Source organism: Pogona vitticeps, chromosome 4, assembly GCF_051106095.1.
Source record: "Pogona vitticeps strain Pit_001003342236 chromosome 4, PviZW2.1, whole genome shotgun sequence".
NCBI classification, from domain to species: Eukaryota; Metazoa; Chordata; class Lepidosauria; order Squamata; family Agamidae; genus Pogona; species Pogona vitticeps.
In genome coordinates, this window is record NC_135786.1 from 24179756 (window position 1) to 24199324 (window position 19569).

Consider the following 19569-nt stretch of genomic DNA (forward strand, 5'->3'; position numbering starts at 1 on the left):
TTTGAAAAGCTGCTATGAGCAGTGGAGGAAGGCACATCAATCATGTTGCAAGGTTCCCTGGCTGGTGTCATCTGAAACAGATATAATTAACCTTACAGGGATTCCATGTTGATACATGGATGCTAGTTTGGTAAATACATCCTTGGTTGATCCTACAGATGGTGAGAAAATATAATGGTGGAAAGTGATCTTCTAAGACACAGCAAGCCCAAGCTGCTCAGAAGAATATTAATTCAAAGGCATTGGATGGTGCCTAAATGAAAACACTGAGCCGGTGGCACTGCTGGACAATGTTGCCTTCTGTATCAGATCTGCAATTTGCTTTTATTATGGACAAGATTGCTTTTAAGTAGCCTCCTGAAAGCAGACCACTTAAAGCAGGATTAATGACTGAAATCCTGTTCAGAAAAAATCAGGACTCTTTTTATCCTGTTCAGAAAAAAATCAGGACTCTTTATATATATATATATACTCTTTATATTTATATACCCAACAATATATATATATATTCTAATGGCTGATTAAAGCCATCCCCTACTCCTGCATTTGTATTGAAATCCTGTTGTTTAGCATGGTATGTTGCACTAGAATAGGCCAATTGACTCACTTCTTTGTAAGCTCCATTACTTCAAATGAGCTTGCTCAAGTTGTGACTTCGTATGATAAAGTAAGTTCCAGTTAGAGGAGACCCATTTGAAGCAATGAAGCTAGCAGAGGAGCTGACTTACCAAATCTTCATTGATTTAATAGTCTATTCTAGTGTGACTTACTACTCTAATCAATAGATTTCAGCCAAAATGTTTTATCAGAAGTGTAATCCATGTGGAATTCTTACATGGTGGCATAGGTTATGCAAGAAGATGTACATAGCAAGAGTAAAACTAAATAGTCACATCAAGGCAAAATACCATGCAGTGATTCAGTTCTTTTCCAAGTTCTGCTAGGTCTCTGAAAGCCCTCTTCAGTCCTGAGATGGGCGGAGATTCTTAATTAGTAAGAATGGTGTTATCATGAACTGCTGGATAGTTCAGTGGTTTAGGCATCTGGCTGTAGGGCCAGAGGTTGGGAGTTTGATTTCCCACTGTACCTCCTTGACAGGGGTTGGACTTGATCATCCATAGGGTCCCTTTGAGTAAGACTTCCCTCTTCACTCTGAGTTTAGCTCTAATCCTTGCAGAATCTGTGATGAAATATATTTTCTCACCAAATGGACTCTTGTGGCAAGCTATCCTGCTATAAAGTATTTGAGGGTAGCTTGACCTTGAAAGGAGAACTACATATTTGCATGTATTCATACATAGACCATTTGAAAGGAAAAAGAAACTACTGTATGTTTTTATTCCAGAAGAGCAGCTACTCAGGATATGGGAAATTGCATCTACATAAGGGGAAAAACTTCCATCCATGCAGTTGTGGGCAGGCAGAATTAAATTATCGTTTACAGTTTCCAGAAACCACAAAATAATATAAAATTATAGTTTGGAAGCTCATGTTTCATGATGATTTATATAGACAGGGAACATCTTTCTTTCTTTCTCTCTCTCAAAGCCCATTGCTTGAGTTCTCCTACAGTGTAGGACACCATTCTAACAACCCAACAAGAGAAAAGTAGGGTGGGTTAAATGAATAACAAGGGTAGGTTGTGGAAATAAAGGGGAATTGAGATATGGGATGCTGGTCTCTCAGAAGGTTATACTGAATTCAGCTTCATTTTAAGCCACCTTCCTCCATGGCTGGCTTCAGCTAGCTCATGTCATCACAACAACTCTGGAAGGTAAGTCGGGCTATTGACACACAATGAGTTTCATGGATGAGGGGCCGTGGCATCGCAGTCCACCATGGTCACCACAGAACCACACTGGATCTTTGTGGTCTGCAGCTTTTGTCACAGTAATCAAAACATGCAAGGGGCAAGGCTCACGTCGATTACAGGACAGCAAGGGCACGTGCAGCTCTCCTCCAACTACCAACAAGGGCTTTTACGTATCATTTTTCACAGAAAGCACAGCCCTTGTTGATCTCAAGACAACATTTTGCTCACAAAACCTCACAAAACATCCCTAGGCAGTAGATCCAACCAATACAAGTGCCTGTATATCTAACATAAAAATACAAAGCCACACAAATTTAATATGCATACAAGCTTGTATCTTGAGGGTATTCTTCAGTTCATGTAAGAGCAGGATGATTTTGGCCAGCTTCTTCAGTCTGCATCTGCCATATTGCACACTATTTCCAAGGGTCCCAAATTGTGCAGTGGAGCCAGATTTATTTATTATTTATTATTTACAATATTTTTAGCTGCACCATTACCAGTGGCTTCTGGGTGGCGTACAACAATATTAAAACTTAAAAACATTAAAAACATTAAAATAGACAACATAAAATATCCTATAATAAAATTCTTAAAACATTAATATTAATAAATCCTGGTGCTCATGTGGTAAGCTAGAGCAGTGGTCCTCAACCTTGGGCCTCCAGATGTTCTTGGACTACAACTCCCAGAAGCCTTCACCACCACCTCTGCTGGCCAGGATTTCTGGGAGTTGAAGTCCAAGAACATCTGGAGGCCCAAGGTTGGGGACCACTGAGCTAGAGAATACTGTTTAATTAAAATGCTGGCTAAACAGAAAGGTCTTTGATCGTGGAGCCCAAGAAAGTGAAATCTGTCACTGCCTCCCTATCTTACCCTTTTATTTGCCAGGAGGTGATGGGACCAGTGGCCATGATCTTAGTTTTTTTGATGTTGAGCTTCAGACCATTTTTTGCGCTCTCCTCTTTCACCCTCATTACAAGGTTCTTTAATTCCTCCTCACTTTCTGCTATCAGAGTGGTATCATCTGCATATCTGATGTTGTTGATATTTCTTCTGTCAACCTTAATTTTGGCTGGGATTCATCCAGTCCAGCCTTTCACATGATGTATTTGGCATACTGTATAAGTTAAATAAGCAGGGGGACAATATACAGCCTTGTCATACTCCTTTTCCAATTTTCAACCAATCAGTTGTTCCATATCCAGTTCTAACTGTTGCTTCCTGTCCCACATATAGATTTCTCAGGAGACAGATAAGGTGGTCAGGCACTCGCATTTCTTTAAGGACTTGCCATGCTTTGCTGTGGTCCACACAGTCAAAAGCTTTTGCATAGTCAATGAAGAAGAACTAGATGTTTTTCTGGAACTCTCTGGCTTTCTCCATAATCCAGCGCATGTTAGCAATTTGGTCTCTAGTTCCTCTGCCCCTTCGGAATCCAGCTTGTACTTCTGGTAGTTCTTGGTTCACATATTGTATAAATGTTAGACTTTGTTATAAGGCTCATGGGCTTCTCTGTTGTAGAGATGGGCACGAACTGTGGTTTGGCAGTTCATCATGGTTCAGTGTAGCATCCACACAGGTGTTCTGCGGGTGCCACACACTTCTCTCCCCTCTGCCTCCTCTGGGTGGTCACACACACATCAGCAGGAGCCCGCTTCCTCTTCCACCTCCTTGGGCGATTGCCCACTCAGACAAGGAGGTGGGGTAAGTTAGCCCACACTGTTGGTAGTGAGTAGGTGATTGCCTAGAGGAGGTGGGGGAGGGAAGCACAATGTTCTCTCTGGACACCTGTATGGGCACCGTGCAAAACGAGGCTGAACCACCGAACCATGGTTCATGGCCATCTCTCCTTCTTTTTTCCTTCCTTACCTCCCTTCCAGTTTGTTAGCATTACGCATCACTGGCCCAGCCTTTGGATCAACAGACACTAAATTCTAGAGTCCTTTCTAATGAACCAAACGATCAGTTGAAGGCAAAGGGAGGGGAGGGGAGGGGAGGGGAGGGGGGAGAGAGAGAGAGAGAGAGAGAGAGAGACTGGTGTTGTACCAATGCATAATAGATGAGACTCCTAGCAGGGCTTCAGTGTCTAATAAATTATTCAAAACAAACTCATTAGGGAAAGATTTCATTATGGGATAATTTAATTAAATGCTGGACCTAAAGAAGATGCAGTTGAAGCTGTAAAGTGGCAAGCTCTTTTGTTGACACTTGCAATTTGAAAAGGGAGTGAGGAAAAAATTCTTTCCAGTCTGGAAATGGTCCCGGTGTTGCTCATAGAGATGCCATGGGATTTCTTATGTTTTGAGATTGCTTTTCCTCTCCTGCAGCTTTGGTTTCATGATTCCATGCCAGTTTTAGAAGGCTGATTTGGTTCCACGTTTCCACACTCGTTTTTTTGAGGCTGGTTTACCAGACATTTCTCCAGTGTTCACAACTATAATTACAATGTTACATTTTAGTTTTTGAGGTTAAGGACCAGCTGAGATGCTGATACATTACTGGGTGCAAAGGAGTTCAGCTGTAACTCGGAGGCAGGCAAACAAGTGGATAGATCTGTTTTTTTGAATACAGCAAATTTTGGCATATAACTGGCAGAGAACAACAAGGGCCACCCTATGCTTGTGGGAATTGCTGTGGGAACTGCATTCCTGGGAAATATCTGGTTAAGGACGCAGGAATTTTTGGAAAAGCAGTCATTTGGTTTTGAGCTATTCTTAAAGATCTGAAATGATCTAGACAAAGACAAGTCTAGTGCAGTCTAGTGAACTAGGAAAACGTGATTAATTAATTGATGACTCCAATTTACAATGTATATTCCCATGGTTTTCTAAATGGAAAGTATTGAGAAACACTGTATTAGTCCGTCTAGTGGTGGTTTACCATTACCGTCCCCTCATGAATTTTCAGTAGCCAACTCTAACATTGGAAGATGTTTACAAAGCCGTAAAGAGATATGTATAATATTAAACATAGTGCAGAGAAAGTTGATAAGGAGACACTATTTTCCCGCTTCTTAAATGTGTTGTTGTTTGGTCATTAAGTCGTGTCTGACTCTTCGTGACCCCATGGACCAGAGCGCACCAGGCCCTCTTGTCTTCCACTGCCTCCCGGAGTTTGGTCAAATTCATGTTGGTAGCTTCGATGGCACTCTCCAACCATCTTGTCCTCTGATGCCCCCTTCTCCTCTTGCCCTCACACTTTCCCAACATCGGGGTCTTCTCATGAGATGGCCAAAGTATTGGAGCCTCAGCTTCAGGATCTGTCCTTCTAGTGAGCACTCAGGGTTGATTTCCTTCAAAATGGCTTCTAAAATACTAAAACAGTATGAAAAATACACACCTGGGGTCATCTACTGAATGTGACTGACGGAAGATACGGGATGGAGAGAATGAGGTACTTGTTCTCCGCATAGTTCAACATGGAATTCACTGTCACAGATGCCAAGGTGGATAGCTTTCAAAGGGAACTGGACAAAGTAAGGCCAGGGCTAGACTCCAGCATTCTTCACCACTGGTGAAGGCCTTTAAGTACACTTTTCTCACCTTTAATTTATAAGAAGCAGGAGAATTAAAATTATAATTTGCTTCTGCCATAATTCAAACTGATAGCACAGATTTTAAAACCAATGCTCTGTATTTTATACATATAATAGCTCATGGGTGAATTTTTGTCCCTGAACATTTTCCCGTTGAAAAGGGGGTGCTTTCAAGATGGAAAATCCAGGAAGTCCTTGAGGAAAATGTGCATCACTCCTTTATGCAGAAGGATGGCAAATGGTTTCAAGGAGAGTCTTGGTCTTTGAGTAACAGTTTGAACAAAGGCAAATCAACAAAGCTCTGCATTTTTCAAATATAAAAATATTTTGTATTTGGAACTGTGAACTTACTGACCAGCTGTTCCTCTCACAGTAGATATTTTTCAAGATGAAATAGACAAGGTCAGGTGCACACAAATCAGGAAATATTGGGAAAGAATCCTTTCAAAATGACAACCATGGCAAGACCAGAAAATTCAGATTTCAAAGTAGATACATTAAGTATCTTTTTAACTTTTGTAGCGCAATCTGCATACAGCTGTTCAGCATTTATGTAGTCTTTTAATCAACTGTTATTCCAGTGGAGTCTGACCAAAACAACATCTTCCCCAATGTGGTGGTTTTGTTGGTCTTCAGTTCCCATCATTTCATGCAAGCAGGCCAATGGCTGTGTTGTCTGGAGATATTGGGCAGCTGTGGTTCAACACATCTGGGGGGCACTAGAGTGGGTAGAATTGTCTCACCTCTATGTACTGCCTTGATATAACTAACAACTGCAGTTAAAGCTGTTTCTGCTTTCCAGCTCATTCATTCATTCATTCATTCATTCATTCATTCATTCATTCATTCATTTATTTACTTACTTATTTACTTACTTACTTACTTACTTACTTACTTACTTACTTACTTACTTACTTACTTACTTACTTACTTACTTACTTACTTACTTACTTACTTACTTACTTACTTACTTATTTACTTATTTATTTATTTATATCCCGCCTATCTGGTCACTTACGACCACTCTAGGCGGCTTCATCGTTTGGTCATTTAGTCATGTCCGACTCTTCATGACCCCATGGCGGCTTACATCATAACAATACACAGGAAATATATAAAAGAAAAAAAAATTATTACCTAATTTTTTTCAAGCGTATATTCAAGAAATATGGGATGTCAGCCTCTAGATTGTGGAAAATACCTCCCTCCAGTTGTACCCCAGTTGCAATAAAGATGAATACACTGCAATACAATAAAATAAATACTGCAGAAAAATGTAGATACTTTACCAAAGACAGGTCACAGTATTCTTAGGAGGGGGTTTTTGTTTTGGCACAGGGGCTGGCATGCTAGGGATCAACTTTTTTGCATTTAGGATCCTCTAAAGCCTGTATAGACTAACAACATTGTGAAAAAATTGGGAGAAGTGGAAGCCTGACTGACAGAAACTGACTTCTGGTTTTTCAAAATGGGTATTATCTCCGGATTTGGTGAGTGCTTCAACACTGGAGGCATTCAATAAAAACTTAGATAATCACCTGGGAGATATGCTTTGATTGTATTCCTGCCTTGAGCAGGGGGTTGGACTTGATGGCCTTTTAGGCCCCTTCCAAATTCACTTTTCTATGATTCTACGTTTCTATGATTCCAGAAAAAGCACTAGAACAAAGTGGCCACACATGAGTCATAATTTCAATTCACATGTGCATAGAAATAGTAGCAACACCCTCCACACCCTTGAGGAATCAGCTCAGAAAAATGACCAGCAAAAATATTTGTAGCAATAAATTTACAACTTCATAGAAAATGACCTCATAGCTGTCTGATAGCCACCTGTTTTGTAATGTTAAAAGGTTTTAATTTTGTCTACTAAACTGTTTTATTTCAAATTGTTATAAGCATTGTTTTAAACACATTGTATTTTAAATTCAATTTATATGGCTCTGTCCTGAGATTCTGTGATACAGGGTAGGCTATGACTGCTTTAAATAAATTAATCAACTAAATCAGCATTGGACTATCAGCATTAGACCATTACACCTTGATATTCACATCAGTCTCTCAGCAACAACACAGTTCACTCCCCCTCCCCCGGCTTTTTACCAGCTGAAGAACAGCCACAAACATAATTCTGGACTTTCTAATCTACCATGCTATCTTTACATTTAGATTTATCTTTATATATGTAAATGCACCATTTCTGACTTTGTAAGTGATGGGCTAAATCCAGATCCAATAGCCCGAACTAGATTAGGGACACTGAATGAATGGGACTTGTTAAGACAAATCACAAATTCACAAATCGTATAAATTATATAAATCCCATTGATTCCATGGGTCTGCTCTTGTTGGGACTAGTGACAGATTTAGCTTTGTGCAGTCATTCTGTGTATTTGCTAGTGTTCTAGGCCCTAAAAAGTGAATAATCATATGGAATTGTCCAGAGCAGTGATTCTGAACCTTGGGTAACCCAAGTGTTCTTGGGCTGCATTTCCCAGAAGTCTTCACCATCAGTTGTACTGGCTATGATTTCTGGGAATTGCAGTCCAAGGAACACCTGGATTACTCAACGTTGGGAAGCACTGGTCTAGAGGCCTTCTAAAGATGAATTTCCTAGGCCTGTCTCTAGCCTTGTCTTGGGGAAAGCTAAGGATGCCTAGTATCCAAAAAGGTACTGCAGTCTGCCCAATAAGAACAGTCATTAATTGATTTAAATAACAGGAAAACCCTCAGAGAAACACTGCTGTATGTATGACACATCCCCTTCTATCCATGCATATCTCTTCATTATACATGGGCAGTTTGAGGGGACTAGGTTTCATGGACTCAGATCTATGCTAGAGATAGATAGGCACACTCTCACAGATGTGAGCACACACACACTTTTATTATTACAGAAAATAGGTACAGTGGGGTCTCTACTTAAGAACGTCCCTACTTAAGAACAATCCAACTTAAGAACAGCTCCATTTGCTAAATTTTGCTTCTACTTGAGAACAGAAATCCAAGATAAGAACAGGAAAAAAAAAACCTTTCCTGCTCTTTTTTTAACCTTAGGTCATCTTAGGTTAAAAAAAAGTTCTCCCCCTAGTGGTAGAGTACGTATTAACCAGCTTTGCATTAGTTCCTATGGGAACTAATGCTTCAATGTACGAACGCACCTCTACTAACAAAAAAACAGCCAGAACGGATTAATTGGTTTTCAGTCCATTCCTATGGGAAATTTTGCTTCAACTTAAGAACGTTTCAACTTAAGAACACCATTCCAAAACGGATTAAGTTCTTAAGTAGAGGTCCCACTGTAGTTTCTATGGACGGAAAAGAGCAGATACGGATTAAATGGTTTTCAATGCATTCCTATGGGAAATGCAGATTCAACATGAGAACTTTTCAACTTGAGAACCACCTTCCAATACGGATTAAGTTCTTAAGTAGAGACCCCACTGTACGCAAGAGCTTATAAACCAAATTTAGAAGAAGAGGACTAAGTTGGGATGAGTCCTAATATGAACTGGGAGATATAGCAGCTGCTTTTTTCAAGCAAGGAATTGAGGCAGGGGATGGTTGTGGAACAGAGTTGGAAGAACAACCTTTCGGTGAGTCTCCTGGTCAGCTTACCCATGCTGACCAAGGGATATCAGGAGTTGCAGTCTGAAAAAGTAGTTTCCCCAAATTCTGCTGAAGAACTGGAGACAGAACGAAAAAGCAATAGTGTCTGTCTCACAGCACTAGGCATTGACTTGCAGAGGAAGGGCTTAGGAGGCAGTCCTTTCTTACACTTATTTCTTCCAGAGTTCCCTCTCAAGACTTCAAAGAAACAGGCGGTGGGAGAAAGAAAGATGAAGCGTATTTCCAGATGGACATGATCCTCATTCTCTTCTTGTCTTCATGCCCAGCCTACCAGGATTTGCAATGTTCTGAAAGCATCAGTGTCTCATAATTGGAGAACCTCTGAACTATGGTGACTGTTCCAAGCCAAACTACTGTTTGTAATGTGTGGGGTCATTGTTAACATGAAATGTTTTTACAGTGATGATATTCTCATTTGAAATTACCTCATTTTTACAGGTCAGGCCATGAAAGAATAAATGAAAGCTAAGGTGGGTAGAAAAAGTTTAGACTAAAGCTGGTACATTGCTCTTTGGCTCTCTCTGTTATTTTCATACCTCCTTTATAGGCAGTGACCTTGCCAGCTCCCTACTTAACTTCTGAAATGATTGTATATAATGCTGTCAATAAAATGTGGCCCTTGATTTGCATGTACAGAAGGTGTTGGGTTCAAAAATCATGGCAATGCAGAGCCAGGGGGCATTATTTAGGTGCTAGAATTGGCTCACGGATTCTTCTTTCCCAGAAGAGAGGGAGATTTCTTCCAGGTTGGTGGGTCATGGCTAAGCATGAATGAGCTTGATGAAGGTGTTAATGAAGTACGCAGGGTTAAGAGACGTCTCTCTTGTTCTTTTTGCATATGGTACATATTTGGCTTTCTAAGAAGGGGATTCATAAAAGGATTAGGGGTTTTCTTTTTTTCTTTCAGTACTTTAATTCTTTGGAATTCTGGGTCTAATCAGTGGTAGTCAGTTATAAAGAGTTAGAAAAGGATTATTAAATGAATAGGCATCTTATAAAATGTCCCACCAACATTATATAATGTCCCACATGCTCCTGTAAGTGATCTCTTCTTTGACATTAGTGGGATGTCACATTAACTGGAAGCAGAAATAATTAGAGCAGACAGAACAGAAGATATTAGCACCCTCTTCAGCCATTCTCAGTGGGGGACATATAGCCCTTGTGATCCTGGCTACATTTAAAGGGGGCCACCAATTGGAAACATATTTACAACCCTCACAAGCATTGTAGGGGAACATCACTGCCATCATCACTGCAAATGAGTCATCACTGCCTTTTTGACTTCAGCCGCTTTTAATGAAATAAACATTAGCAAATCTTGAAACTGAATCTTTCAGTCCAACACTCTGACCACTAACCACTCTAACCACTATACCACACTGGCTCTCATTTAAAAACTCTTATAAGTCAGCTTTCCACTATTGCAGAGCACTCAGGGGGATTAAATCAGTTTGAAAATAATAAAATCCAGAGCAGGGTTTTCAGGGAAGAGCATTAAGCACTAGTAAAAAGAGTTAAAAAATAAAAATGGAGAAAGGCATTGCCCAGGCAGCAATTGAACACACACTTAATTGGGAGTAAAGCCTTATGCAATACAATGTGAATTATTTCTGTGTAGACATAGAGAGATCGTTAGTAAAACCTCAGATCGTTAGTAAAACCTCACTGCAAAGTCAAATTTCCTTTTCTACACGAGCAACTATGATAAATAGTTTCCCTCCCTGAAATGTAATCCTTGAAATTGATTGAAAAATCAATTGCAAATCCAATACTCACCTGACCAAAACCTTATTTCCATTATTTTATTTCAGAATAAAAGGGGTTTTAAAGTATCAGGTGAAACTAGGATCTCTTTTCTGATATCCATAAAGGCTGGAAATCCTTTTCCTCTTAGAACTAAAATTGTATTTTCAGAGAGATAATAGAAATTAGAGGTGGAAGACACTTATTAGACATACATACTTGCACTAGTAATTCTTCCTTTAATTTATCCTCAGCAGAACCTCCTTACAGCTGTGTATTTTTCATCCCCCATCCACCCAATCACTGCTCCTGAGAATTTAGCCTAGTTTGGCCATTCACTATTTAAAAATAACAATAATCATATACATGTATTATATCACAGATAACATAGTAAATGGTGCCATCAGAGGCATGAAACAGTTTAGACTAGTTTATGGTTGCTCCCAACTTTGGACAAAGATTTAAGAAGGCATTTCTAGTCTTCTTTCCACTCTTTAAGAGTCATTTTGCCAGCAGAAAACAAATGCCAGTAAATCCCAGTATATGTGCAAGCATAGCCCCAAATGGCAGGATAAAACACAGTGCCACCGATGAGACTCATGTTGACACGTGACCCAGCCAGACCTCTGGAAGCTGCTGCCAAAAATTCTAAGCCCTTACAGGAGTTCTCAACTACTCACAAATGGAAAATGAACCTTTTATCAGCCATTATGTCCCTATGAGAAAGAGAGAGGAAATGGGTGGAAGTGGCTAAAGTCCATGGGAGCAACGAAGGATTAGAAAACTGGTAGTCTGCCTGCCAGTCACCTAATACCTTGTGGATCCCATGGAGCTTCACCATTCCCACCCATTATCTATTTCCTCCTATGGAAATCAGTGTTTCCCATCAGAGAGAATGGCTGGTCTTCCAGAGCTATCATCTCCCCTATGTGATGAGTAATGCCGGCATTTTTACATTTGCAGAAGGTCTTTTCCTGCAGCTGTTCAAGATCATCCAACTATTGGAGAGGCAGTCCAAGTCTTGTCCATGCTTGAGCACCTTGCAGTGCATGTACTCAGCCATGTGAGCATCTGTTGCACACTGTTGAAAATACTTCCAGACTATTGATTTCTTTGGAGCTCCGGTTGTTGTCTGCATGTTCCTAACAAGGATTTCTAATTTGTTATCATTATTAGTTCTGGCAACTGGTGGGGCAAGTGCAGCTGAAGGGGCAGGGGTTATTTCAGTATCACCTGCTTCTGAAACTGAGCCCCCTCAGTCTTGTCCTCCAGCACATCAGATGTGTATCTACTCGAAGGGGAATTCCCACCAATCACAATGCTACTTTGCACAGGAGATATTTGGTGGGAATGGAGGCTTGAATAGGATGAAGCTACATGGTATGGATATGGAAGGCAATGTCGGGTGCTCTTCATAGACCTCTTTCTGAACTGCAAAAACAGCAGCACTGCTGCTGATCAAGATGACATGTCCATCTGAGTGGTAATGCAATCCTTGTCCTTCTCTGTCTCATCATCACTTTGGGAGAAGAGTGACTTGTCCCCATTTTCGACCCCGTGCATTGGCTGCCCTGGCTTGATTGCACAAAGACGTCACTGGGGCATTTATGAAGTTCACTCATATCTGTCCCATCTTGAACCAGAGGCTTCTCTGCCACCTCCTTGGGAGATACACACACTCTGTATTGCTTCCTGTGGGTATTTCATAGTGTCAGTGCTAAACAAGGCAGCTGGATGACAGATTTTGTTTTGTGGATGGCTCATAATAGCAGCAGTAGCTTGTCTTTTTCCTCTCCTTCTCCCACTCCTTTTAGTAGAAGCTGCTGCAGTGGATGCAGGCAGCAGTCCTGCAGTCTTCCCCAAGTGCCTACTCCTACCACAGTCACATTTCATACTGCCTGCAGCTGTACACAAAGAAAAAACAGTATCTGATTCTGCTACAGCAGAACAGAAATTCTTCCAATGAAAATCACACACATGCAGACACAGACACAAATTCTATTACAGTGGTGCCCCGCATAGCGACGTTAATCTGTTCCAGGATTAATGTCGCTATCCGGATTCGTCGCTATGTGGGGGGGGAACCCATAGGAACGCATTAAACTCTGTTTAATGCGTTCCTATTGGGGAAAAACTCACCGGTAAGCGAAGATTACCCCATCCGGCCGCCATTTTCACTGCGAGGGCAGGGCGCGAAAACGCTCCGGGTGGCCATTTTCTGCATCCGGTGGCCATTTTGGAACCACCGATCAGCTGTTTTCTAAACATTGCAATGCGAAGATCAGTAAGCGAAACTGATGTAAACATCGCAATGCGATCGCATTAGCGATTGCAAAAAACGCGTCGCTATGCAGATCTGTCGTTAAACGGTGCACTCATTAAGCGAGGCACCACTGTAATTTAATATATCTGTCTATAAATAATAATATCTTATTCCCCCAAAGTGGACTAAATATAATATTTCCCTGTTGATTTATAACATATGAATCTATGGATCTACTGATACTAAATCTTATTCCTAACTGTATTAATTAAACAATATAGAATGAGATGTAGAGAATGTAAATGCAAGTTGAGGGTTCTGAAAAGGACACAGAAAACTGCTGCAATGCAGGCTTGGACCACAACACATCCTAGCAAATGCTCAGGGGATTTATAACCAGTTTGCTTACCTTTCAACTGGAAAGAACAAATATGAAAAAAAAAATCTTCTGGTGTATTTTGGTGCCTGCTTCTATATTTCATTGGTGCAGACTAACATCCATAGGTTTTCTCTCAGTCCAGCCCCTTCCTTTTGGAAACTGATGGCAACTCCAATTTATGGCAACACTATCCTTGGTAACAGTGTGTCTTTAAATTTCATTTCTCAATAAATTAATCCAGGGTGCCTGAGTAATGGGTTTTACTTTCCCCCTTTCTTCTAGCATGCAGAAATCTAGCCTTTTGCTTTCTAATCCAGATATGTCATTATTCAGTGAATTTCAAATATTTCCAAATCCCTAATTTGTAGTATGCTTAAATCTTTTTCAGTCTTCTAATGAGGGCTACCTTCCCCTATGCTACCTTCCTAGTCAAATTAGCAGCCTCTGACAAAAGCTTTAAAATTACACTCAGAGATGTAACACTCAGGATTTCCTTTTCTCTTTGCTGTTGGAAGGTCACAACTGCAATAGACACATCTAGCAGCAGCCAGGGAGAGAAGAGCGTGTTTGTGCCACTGTTTGGGGCAAAGGGTGCTGAGATTGTTTTTTTCCCCACCAAATCTGCAAATGATTTCTGTTCACGCAAGGTCTGGTGGGTGGCTGCGTGGTAACTCTGAATTTAAAATACATAGAGGGGAATGTCATGAAATTACCTCCATGCCCACCAAAGGGGACAAGGTGTCTTTGCAAGTCAATTATTTTGGAGAACAGGTAAGCCCTGGAAATTACCCACACCTAATTAATGATATAGGTACTAATCATTTGATGGTTTAGAGGAAGCAGGCGAAGATACAGGTTGCATGCTCTTTCCTTCTCTCATTTTTCCAGTTTTAAGTTTGATTTCTTGCGAACTTTGAGATTTTTTTCCTATCTTAAGTTTGGTTTGTCCCAAACTTTGAAAAATATTTTTCACATTCACATAACATTCACATTTTTATGGACATTTCTTCTAATACATGCATTTTTGTATGATCCTCCCCCCAATATACCCATTTGGAATGATTTTCAAATGCATTATATTTGAATATGATTTTGATACACAGTTGTAGCGCACTTTCCACTTTCCATATACTTTTAGATGAATCTGAAAGGATAACTAAGTTTTTGGTTTGCATATTGGCTGGCGTTAAAATGCAAATCAACTGCATTTTGCTCCCATTGGTAACTTTTACCTCTCAAGCCAAAGGAAGCTGCCCTCCATGTAGCCTACCATGAGCTTGATTCCTCTCCTCTTTCTGCTTCTTCCACCTGGCAATCCACAAGACATCACTGTGAGACTGCCTTCCCCTTGTTAGGTCACAAATTGTCTCGGCCTCGCCCAGAGCTTTAAGCAGCAAGAAGTAATCAGATCTAATTTTGGGAAGTTTAAAGCTGACAATGCAAATAAGGGGAGGGTAAAGCTGAGGAGTCAATAAACATATTAACTTTTTATCCTTCTTCACATAAACTGAACGGGCATGGGTGTGACATTCCTAGCATTTTAACCCAGGAAAAAGCCTAATCCCTGTTTAATGGTCTCTGAATGGAATTGGTCAGCAGTTTGGTAAATGTTTCAGTGACAGATTGATAGACATGGAGCTCACACTTTAATCCTGGCTGAAGGGCAAAGGGCTAGCAAACAGCTTCTCTTTTAAATCCTAGAGAGGGGCATTTTATTTCCAAGAGAAAGCTGAAGGAAGACAAATCTGCAAACCTACAGGTGTGAAAAGAGCCTATGACATTGGTAGCTTCTTCCTTGTCATTTAAAATTTAATGTTTAGATAATATTCACCTTGCGGTAATTTATTTTATTTATTTATTTGATTTATATACTGCCCATTCGTTGTGAAGCACTATTCTGGGCAGCTTAGAATAATAGATAAAACATATAATACTAAAGAGCAAATACACAAGATTTAAAACATTAATAAAATAAAAGCAAGCGGCACCAAAAACAAGTGGCAGGACAGGGAGTGTAAAATAAAAATCAAATAGGCCTGGTGCAGAAAGCCTCCCTGAAAAGCAAGATTTTAAGTTGTCTTCTCAATGTTAGCAGGGAGGGAGCCAGAGATAACTCCTAGGAGCTGGTTCCACAACATCAGAGCCACTGTGAAGGCTCGGTCTCTCATGGAGGACTTCGGGGCCTCCCTTGGGGTGTCTACCTGGAGGGGGTTGGCCTGGGAAGCTCTGATGGGTCAGGCAAATGACACTGGGGAGAGATGAACTTTCGACATTTGTACCAAAAGTACCTTTGCTCATGCTGTATCAGCAGCCTGATACAAATGCTTGTTTTGTGCCAGGGAGGGCTGAATAAAATATATAGCTACCGTTCACATCAGTTTTCAATGGATCATATTGCCCAAGTGGTCACATAGGTGAAAAATAAAAATGAATCAGAGTGAAATTCATGGCCTAGTATAGGTGAGGTTCTGGCCTAGCTACCTGATGCATGCTGGCAGCAAAACTCTGTGAAGAAAACTAAATCAAAGCAAACTAAAACTCCAGCTCATTGGATTCCAGGCCCTTCTTCAGATTCAGCATTCCCCTCCCTCTCAGATATTCTGATTGGCTGCTGAGAGCCCTCACTGGTCACACCGCTATGCCTTTACAATATGATTTATTGGATGCTATTGGATGAAAATAAATTGGTGATTTGACATACAAAGAGTGAAAGAAAGGTTAAATAAAAGAGGGAAACATAAAAGAACACACAACTTTCACATACCCCTCTTCCTTTAATATATCATTCATGTTTTAAAGGCTCTCTTTGGGGAATGAGCAAAAATACAAAACCAAACAGAAGACTCTGAGAAGCTCTTTTGTGTGTGTGATTTGTGTGTGTGTGTGTGTGTAAACACAAACAGCCTAACTGAAATACCACTATTCAGAAACGATTTCATCTAAGTATTTTGTTTGATTTATGTTCAACATTTTTCTTTTCTTTGCTGTTCTCATATACCAACAAGTTCCTTCTGATTTATGGTTTATCCTATGAGTTGATGACATCCAAAAGTAGGTCCTATTTTTAATTGCTCTGTGTAGATCTCACAAACTACATGCTATGGTTTCCTTCATTGAATCAGTCCAAGTCCTCTTAGGCATTCTTCATTTCTTATTACCTTTTACTCTTCCTAGCATCCCATTTTTTCCAGTGAGTCTTTCAGTCTTATGCTATGCTCAAAGTATAATAGCTTTACAAAAACCAGTGTGGTGTATATAGCAGACAGAATAACATACTATAGCTCAGGAAACCTGGGTTTGAATCTCCATGCAGCCATACAAACTCGTTAGGAGATGGTGATGGTAAAACTTATATATCTCACATACCTTGAAAACCCTGTTAGGCTTTCTATGAGTTGGATGTGATTTGATAGCACATAACAAAAAGTGACAGCTTTGGTTTAGTCAGTTTAGCTTCTACTGAGGGTTCAGGATTGACTTGATTGAAAACCGATGTATGTGGCTTTCTGGTTGTCATGTCTGGTTTCACATCTGGACATAGTAATCTAGAATACCATGGTATCCATGCCCTTAACCTTGGTCTCCAGAGACACATCCATACATTTAATGATCTTTTCTACTTCCTTCATAACTGTCTTTAAAGTCTTCTGATTTTTTGGCTGCAGTCCTCAGTTTTATTAATGATTCAGTTAAGGTAAAGAATATGTTTAACAATTTCAGTGTCTTAATTGTCAGCAATAAAGTTACTCAGTTCTTCTGCAGTCATGTTTTTTGTTGTTGTCTTAACCTTCAAATATAATCCAGCTTTTGCACTTTCCTTGTTTAAACCAGTAGTTGTTTTCCATCAATAATATCATATCATATGTGCCTATTAGATTATAGATCTTCCCCCCCAATCAATTTCTTAATTTCTCCTTCATCTGAATTTAACCTGCTTTCCTTTATACAGCCCTCTTATTCTAGTTGTTGAGCTGTTTACATATACCTATTTAGTTTTTTTTTAAAACAAAATTTGGATACACTGTTGTTTTTAAAAAGCTTACTCCCTGAGCTTTTGTCAATCCATCTAAAGCAGAGGTCGTCAACCCCCGGTCCACGAGCCGCTGCTGGTTTCTGGCCTGAGTCTGACCAGGCCGCAAAGACACACCTCCTGCTCCAACCCCTGCATGCACTCACAAAGTCTGTTTGTGCCTGTGCATGCGGCCATGCGTATGTGCACAAGCATGGGGGTGCCCCACCTTCCCCAGATGGTCTGTGGACCGAAAAAGATTGGGGACCACTTATCTAAAGGAAAAGAGAAGGATAGAAGCTGGTAGATTAGTTCATAAATAAATAAACAATCCACAATATCATGAAAATTACAGATGATAACTGATAGTTAATTACTGTGTCAAACTGATGCCAAATTATCCAGATCACAACATTACATAAGAAGAGAGAAGAAAGCATACAGCCAAACCAACAAAGGTAGTTTTGCTCCAGTTTTTATAAACCACATATACTGCATACTAATTTGTCAACTAAACTGTTACAGTATATTGCTACTGATTTATTTTACTTACATGATTATGATTAAAATGTGCACCAACAGCACTGTGTCAGCTAATCCTTCCACAGAGGATTGCTTCTGACATGGACAAAGAAGAAGATTATGGTACCTGATTTACATGAATTTTGTAAACCCATCACTTTCTGAACATAGAAGGAAGGATATATATGCTGTTAGCAGTGTGTGAAAAAGTCACTTTTTTGGACAATAGCTAACAGAATTCCCCACCTAGCCTGTGTTGACTAGGGCAGTAGTTCCCAATCTTGGGTAATCCAGTGTTCTTGGGCTGCAACTCCCAATAGCTTTCATCACTAGCTTTGTTGACTGTGGTTTCTGGGGCTTGCACATGGGTTACCCAAAGTTAGGAGCCACTGGACTAGGGGATTCTGAGAAGAATAGGTTATAATTTCTGAATGTTAGCATCAGTTGTTTGCTTAAGTTGATGTTTTAAGAGATAAGATTTCATATTTCATAGACTGAGTGGTTGCGATAGATAGATAGATAGATAGATAGATAGATAGATAGATAGATAGATAGATAGATAGATAGATAGATAGATAGATAGATAGATAGATAGATAGATAGATAGATAGATAGATAGATACTGTTTGTGTGTGGTGCTAGATATATATAATATATTCTGTCTGTTTTGTGCTTATACTTACTCGCAAAGAAAATGAGTTCAAAGAGGCAGTTTAAATAGATTTTAACTACCAAAGAAACACAATCTTTTTCAAATGTATGCACCACGTTTTAGTCAAATATTCCCCTTTCAAACTGGAAAATGTCCTGCCAACATATTTTTGCTGTTTGCTCTATGTTTGAAATAACCTACCCATTGGGGAATACTTTTTTCTTTAAAAAAGGAAAAAAGAAATATGATTGACAACTGCACTCAGACCATGAGGATTACAGGGGATCAGTTGGGATTTTCTCATTTACTTTCATTAACCCTTGAGTTTACTTTTCCCCTTTACTTCGGAATGCCACTTAGTTCAGTCTTAACAGTTTCCTTTAACAGTAAGCTTTGCTATCAAATTGAGACTCTTATTTTTCTTGACAGTGTAGTTAATGCCCTAAAGTGGTTAGAGGTAAAACAAACCTAATGATGCAAACCTACCCTCCAGCAACTCTTAAACCAAATGGAGAAGGAAAAGGTTGCTTTGTGCCCATGCAGCTCCAATGTATGGCCATATTTCTGAGCAGGGCATAGAGAGTTTGTTACACTCTTGTAATATTATAGATGTTTTGAGATGGAGAGATTCTAGAGATAACTAGCGAAAAGTATGCAGGTATTCTACCTCCTCCTCATTGTTGTTGTTTCTGCAGTAGAAGGAAAAAGATGGAAGAAGTAAGTTCTCAGACTCTTCCAGACAGTGTTGCTACTGAGCACTGAGCAGTAAATTTTGCAAGCTCTTTGGAGGAAGTGGCAGGAAAACATGGATAACAGTAGAATATAACATCTCTTCCCATTGATACAGTAATTCCATGAATCAAGCAGGACAATAGGCATAATAAAACTGGAAAATACAAGAAATTATAAATATTGTAACCCACTTCAAAGTGTAATTATCATAATAATCATAACCCATTTTTCTTTCCCACATGCCCCCCCAACACTATATGCAATTGTATTGAAATAGCACAGCAC

General features: G+C 39.8%; 1 long non-coding RNA gene across 1 annotated transcript in view; it reads right to left on the reverse strand.

The window, feature by feature from the left end:
* LOC144588984 (uncharacterized) overlaps positions 1-14736 on the reverse strand; it is a 57997-nt gene extending 43261 nt beyond the window's left edge. The window contains exon 1 of the long non-coding RNA XR_013544786.1: positions 14640-14736. This is a non-coding gene — a long non-coding RNA (uncharacterized LOC144588984). The remainder of the gene's footprint in view (positions 1-14639) is intronic.
* Positions 14737-19569: the final 4833 nt, after the last annotated feature.